The sequence below is a fragment of the Athene cunicularia genome, assembly GCF_003259725.1.
Source record: "Athene cunicularia isolate RWA chromosome 1 unlocalized genomic scaffold, athCun1 chr1_part1, whole genome shotgun sequence".
Lineage (NCBI taxonomy): Eukaryota > Metazoa > Chordata > Aves > Strigiformes > Strigidae > Athene > Athene cunicularia.
The window spans coordinates 119,708,168-119,714,728 of record NW_020799091.1 but is presented as its reverse complement, the minus strand read 5'-3'; the positions used below and the strand labels follow the sequence as shown (position 1 = coordinate 119,714,728).

Genomic DNA, 6,561 nt, shown 5'->3' with positions numbered 1-6,561 from the left:
GTCCGGCAGCGCAAGGTAAGCACGAGAGAGGGTGGGAAGCAAAGTCCTGCTGGCAAGCACCGGCGATCCTTGCCTTTTGCCGTTGAGGTACTGCTTTTAAAAAAGTGCCTTCCACGAAAAGGGGGGAGGACTGAGAAACAAATTAAAGCCCCAAAAACATCACCAGGAGATCTGTCTAGATGCCTTGGTGACTCGCAAGTAGGATGACTATTTCAGGCGTTCAAAACTGTACTTTAACAATTCCTACTGAACCGTCAGATGAGGAATTAATGCTAAAGAAAGAGGTAGTTATGAATTACACACACTTTCCAAATGGTCGGAGAAAATCATGACTGCATTTAAAGCTGTGGAATGAGTCCAACAGTATTGTAATACATTAGGTAGAGCTACTGCCTGTCTTTATGCTGCATTCATATACATATGCTCTGTATTAGTAGACATGGATGCACATATGTCTCTAAGTATTTACTGCACTTTTGAACAACTTGCACTGAAGTGTACAGAGGGATGTATAAATTGCCACAAACATTACTCTGCAATAAGATTAAGCTACGTCTGAAAGAAACAATTGTAACTAGTTTAATTACTAACAAACTTTCCAACTCCTATATGCTGCTTCCCTCTTCTGTGCCTTGTGTGCAAGTGTCAAATCACAAGAGGACGGAACTGTCAGATTCCAATGAAAAAACTTTTACATTCTGGTCATCAAACAAATGATGCGACTTTCAGAATCAGGAAAACCTACTGATTTCTTCAAGGCTTGTTCTGTAAGATGCTGCACAGTACTGCAGTTATTACCTCCAAAAGCAGAGAATAGAAAACAGTTCTGACAAGCCACTAAGCACCTTGAAAGATTAAACCTTAGCCTGTCTTTAATTCACATCTCTGTAGTATACAAAATTACACTGTCCTCTCCATTGAGCCAAACCCTTGACTATAGGAACAACTGCAATTAAGTCAATTGTACTGTCCTACTTGCAAATTCAGATGCTGAACACTGCTCTCCAGAGTCTTATGTGTAATTTAAAATGTTAGAAAAGTTAAGACTCCTTAAAACCTTTAAGCTCAGACTCTTCTGTATGTTTTCATTTTCCTTAATATGAAGTTAAACCAGCATTAAATGCTGGGACAGCAGAAAGGTGGGTTTTTTTTCCCCTTCACTTGATGTTTTAAATACTTCTAAATCCTTGTTCAAGTATATATTTAAGAAAAACCAAAGCTGATAGGATCATATACATTGCTGTACTATCAAGCATACATGGATTTAGATGCTGAATCAAAATATCATGTGTGAACATGTTCATTACTTTTTTTTTGCTTTCAACAATAAAATATTAAGTAGTTATTTCCATATGCTTCTAAAAATGTAAAAATATAGACATGTTTAATTTCAAAGATAATTCAGGTGTTTGTATATTATTAACCTTAGTATTTAGATAAAGGTTACATTCACAATACCAAGATAATCTTTCTTGTAACAAGCAAAGTTTACACCTCTGTTGATGCCCTGAGTCTCCCTAGCTATAGAATCAGTGAAGAGGGCACTCTGTAGTATATGTAGAATTAAAAGAATCCTAGCAACCAGAAGAAAATATAAGTTTGTAGTGCAAAACCAATACCCCAGTTTATTCTAAGTCCCTTACGATGTCTCCTGCTGGCTGTTCTGTCATACCTGCAAAGTTGCAACCTATGTCCCAGCATTTTTAGATCTCTTTACTGATAAATGATTACTTGGTTTCCTACATATCCTATATCCAGTACCTTAATACTTAAATACATTGTCAAGTTATGAAGTGGAAAAGTTGGCTACATTATGAAATTATATGTTCCAAACCAAAGTTGAGTAACAGACCTCAAAAAAATGCATCTGAGTAGAAAGGATAAGCTGAAGTCAAAGGACTATACTGTGATAGTGAAAAAATATTCATACAAATGATACACATGCAATAAACATATATTTGATAAAGGCAGTAACTAAAAAAAATTTAAAAAGCCTACCCATAGGTAGAAGACTATTTCAGCTCCTCCAGATCCAACAGAGAAGGGTAACATTTACCATTAACTGGCTTTAGCAATATCCAACTACTATCTGTACTGTAAATGCTGCCAGCCTAATACAAATCATAACATCTACTGAAAGCCAGAAGAACTCTATTCCCCATGGTCTGTCTTCCTTAGATCAAAAGGGAAAACATTCTTCACTTAATACTGACAGGACCGATTTTGCTCTCACTTACACTAGTAAAAGGCCAAAATAATTAGAGTTGAGGTACAATGATTGTCTCACTGCTGTTGTCTCACTGCTCACTCCCCCCCGCCTCACTCCCAGTATTACACTCCTTTATCAGATTTCTTAAGTATGTATTCAGAGTATCTCATTTTAAGCAATTGAAAACATTAGCTTGCATCACTTAACAGTAAAAGGAAGCATTAAAGAATTTTCATATAATTTGGTTTTCAACAACTATATTTCTGCGTTTAAATTTCTTTTTATGGTAATTTTTGACAAAATCCAATGTAAAGAGAATGCTTTTTAAGAACAAGCATATCCTCCAGAAATGAAAGTCAACCTTCCTATCAAACTGCACTGACCCTTTGTTCCTTCCCCGTCACTTCCCTTCCCTCTAATGACAAACGTCACGTAACTGCTGACAGCAGAATTTTTAGAGATTTGATCCAGAAGACCAAGGCATATAACTTACACTTATTTTATTTTCCCTATCACTACTAGTAAAATGAAGTTATTGCTTGATTTTTGCTGCGTAACAGAACTTTAATATTATTTACCTAATACTGTGATAATTCGTCACATTTCCCATTGTTACGGGATAAAAAACCATCCTGGTTTTACTCCCAGTGAGTTTCCCCTCTGTGACAGTTCTTAAAAGGCTGGTACTTTTCTTCATGAAGAATTCTTTACCAGGTGTAGTTTGGCATGGGCAAGTGAGCAGCCACTGCTCCTCTGGACTTCCCCTGCAAACAGCTTCTCTCAAATTCTGGGTGTGGTATTACCTGAACACAGTTCATTAAAGAAGCAATTAAAACACCTAAGTCAGAGAATCCTAAGGGGTTTACAATGCAGGAAGACATATCTTTAAAAGCCATCCCATAAAATTTTAGTTCTGACTCATTAATAGTTCCTCTTAATACTTTAACCTGTCATATCAAATTGATATGAACTTAGAAAGTACACCTTACTAATAAAAATAAATTTATTTTAATTGCTTAGGTTTGTTTTTCTCCTATTGAATGGGTTCTGCCATGGCATCCTTAAGGTTTACACTGAGCTTTTTTGAAGTGGTTAAAACCCTGGTTAGTTCAGCCATTCACTAAACTGTATTACTCAGCTCCAAGAGGATAAGAGGCATTGCCGAAAAATTCTAAATATAGTGCTCAGTCTTGTGATTTAGGTGAAGTAATGGACATTTTGAGTTTTAACACCTCTCAGTATGTTAGGCTGATTTTGAAGTTTGCTGTGCTTTCTGTCAGCAAGACCAAAATCACTCAGATTGCATGTCCAGGGCACCATGTTGTTTCTGGAAGATCTCTTGCTGATAGACCAATGGAGCACACTCAGCTATTCACAGCTCAGTTTCCTCAAGCGTTCACAAATTCGAGGAAGACAGATTTGAAGTTTTTCTGTGGCAGTCTATACACTCCAGTTAAAAACAGTACGAAAACAACACCTCCCAAAGCACTGCCTCCTCACCAGAGTAGCGGAATGGAGGTGACAGCACAGAGGTGAATGTTCATGCAATAACTGAACACTAGCTGAGTGAACACCCAGCAACACCACCATACCACCCTCCTTTAACTACAAAATTGAAAGCTTGGGGGTGAAACATCCAACCAACCATGCTAGACATAATTTCAACAATCTGAACTCCTACAATCTTTTGTTATTCGCATTAATAAATGCACACTTTCTCCCTGTTGCAGAAGTCACCCTTTCTGCTGCAGCTCATCGTGTTTATCACAATGATGAATGCAGCTGCTTAACCTCAGCCTCGAGCTGGGCAGAGGACCTATGAACCACGACCAGAGAGTGGCTGCTGAGGTAAATAAGCAGAACTTAAGCCATTTTGCTTCACACTGCATGCTCGTAGAGGCTGAGCAGCCAGAGCCCACAACCACCTAACTGCTCATGCTCAGGCTTCAACCTTTACAGACATGCCTCAGGTAGGGTACAGAAAGCTCCAGAGAACGTAACTGAAAACATGGATGGAAAAAACTTAATACTTCTGACAAAACAATTCATCTTGCATACATTTCAGAGATGTATCACAACACATCCCTGATTTCGTTGTCCTTTATAGGTTTCCAAAGGCCTGGGAAGGCACACAAAAATTACACTTAAAAGAAATGATATGTTAGAGTTCTTAAAGATCTGCCTTAAACCTAATATTCAAAGCAATTTCTTTTAAATTCATTGCAGAGAGTGGATTTAAAACTTTGTCCTTTTTTATTGCAGACATAAAGTTTATCTAATGTTTGTATAGCAACTACTGCAAAGGCGGCATAAGAGAAAGGGGAAAAACTTTTAAAACTGAAATGAAGCAGCATGTCGCTACTACCATGAAAGAACCACAGAAGACTGGCTGTTAAAAATGGAAAGTAATGCACTCATAAAACTCACATTTTAATTATATCTTGGATTTCAGGAGAAAACCATTTTAGAGAATGTATAAGCTGACTGAATTCCATCAACTTTTTATGGATTTAGTCAATATTCTGGTAAAATCTGCATAACTTTCAGTCATTAAGTCTAATTATGAAGAAAATTAGGAAATTCTGTCATCATTAAGCTTGGCTTACCCAAAACTAATGTTACACACCACAGTCCCAAACACAATTCTATTCTACTTAGCTACACAGAGATTTCTCAGAAGCAGCCTAATAAACGCTCTAGTTGTTTCTGTTTTCCACTTCTAAATGCCCCCTTCCCCATCAAGCACATTCTCAACCTCAGTGGAACCATTCTGGTTCAGATCTCTACCTAAAAAAGAAGAAAGTAAATTATATGAGCCTAATTTCTTTTTTCAATTCCGGTCACTTGAACCTGGGGGTACAACAGCTCCACATTTGGGGCAGCCAACCGCTGCCCTAAAGATGTGAAATCCAATGCTAAACTTGTTAACTTGGATTTAGGAAGATTGGGGGGGAGGGAAGAAAAGAGAAAAAAAGGCAATTTTTGTTAAGAAAATGTTTCAGCTTTGACTATTAACTTACAAAATAGTACCATATACTCTGTTATATAAAGAGAAAAGTGTTTTCACTAGCAGCCCATGTCATACCCAAACTAAATACTGAATTGTCTTCAATGAAAAGGCCACCATGAACCTTGGCAGGCTTAAAATTTCTCCTAAAATAGGCGTGTCTAAAAACACATCTAATCTATAAATGGGTATGTGCATGCGCTTGCACATGTGTAAGCAGAGCAGGGAGATGAAAAGCCTCTGAAGCAAAGTCAGTAAGTACAGCTTCAAGTATAGGTCAATTCAAGACAGATAAAATAGACTGCCTGGGAGGGTGCTGCGGGGACAACGCCAACTAGTTGAGAACGTTTAGGCTTGTGCTACGAGGCACACACACTGATTCCCTTTCGGGAAAGCAGCAGACAACAGCTGACAAGAATCTTCACGCTTACATATTTTGGTAACCCCTCTAAAGGTGGCGGGAAGAAAAGAAAAAAGTGTCTGCTTGCCCCTGCTTTGTTCTCATCCTCTGCTTAAAGCTCTAGATGATTACTGCCATCTTCATAAATAGCAAAGTTCTCCTATTTAAATCAGGATTGACTGGGGGGGGATCAGAATTTGACAAGGTAACATTTTATAACCTGTACATGACCTTCGCATATATCTAGGCTAATGCAGTTAACTGAGCAACTAGCAACTTCTGTCTAGAAGTAACTGTGGCTTATTTTCAGCATTTGAAACCACGTTATAAATTGATGATAAAAACTAAAATGTACTACATCAGACACATACTGTATATAAAAGCACACTACAGCTCCTTCATTTTCAGAGTGACATCTGAAAATAGGAAAATATAACCTAAACATCACAGACCATCAGCCAAGAGGCAAGAAAAGACATCAAATGGGGCATGTAGCCAAATGCCCGTCAGCCCCATAATGATAATGAGTTATAAATTAATTTGGAGTACAATAACAAGGCAGAGAACGTTCGACTGAATCAACAGTTATCTGAAGAACAGGGAACATTCTGAGTCTAAGAGTCCTCATATGAAGGGGTATACATGCACCTGACCCTCTTTCCTAAAAAAAGCCTTTTTTCTATGACAGTTTTTGAAAGGCAGATAAAGAAAACTGGAAAACAACTAAAGATGGGAAAAGTAACTATCCCTCTTTAAGATGACTGTTCAGAGCAATTTTAAAAGGGTTTAAAAAAACATTAGTCACAGAATAGCTAGAACCAGTTAAATCCACTTTTTCATCCTAACAATTTAAGGAGGTTTGCTAAGAAATAGAGAAACATTTGTTTTCCAAAGCAAGCAACAGTTACTCCAGCTGCTGTACACACTGCAGTGCCTGTCTCTTAT

The 6,561-nt window shown here is 37.7% G+C and overlaps 2 protein-coding genes across 6 annotated transcripts in view; one reads left to right on the top strand and one right to left on the bottom strand.

The window, feature by feature from the left end:
- CMSS1 (cms1 ribosomal small subunit homolog) overlaps positions 1-6,561 on the bottom strand; it is a 247,164-nt gene that overhangs the window by 206,991 nt on the left and 33,612 nt on the right. The gene's annotated exons all lie outside the window — the stretch shown is intronic.
- The window catches only part of FILIP1L (filamin A interacting protein 1 like), a 142,655-nt gene that overhangs the window by 121,300 nt on the left and 14,794 nt on the right, over positions 1-6,561 (top strand). The window contains exon 1 of one of the 4 annotated variants that reach the window (XM_026843765.1): positions 7-15. The exons of 2 other annotated variants lie outside the window; for them this stretch is intronic. The gene's annotated coding sequence lies outside the window, so the exon portion shown is untranslated. Of the gene's footprint in view, positions 1-6; positions 16-3,945; positions 4,058-6,561 lie in introns of those variants that run through there. One more of the 4 variants, XM_026843606.1, reaches the window with a different exon arrangement.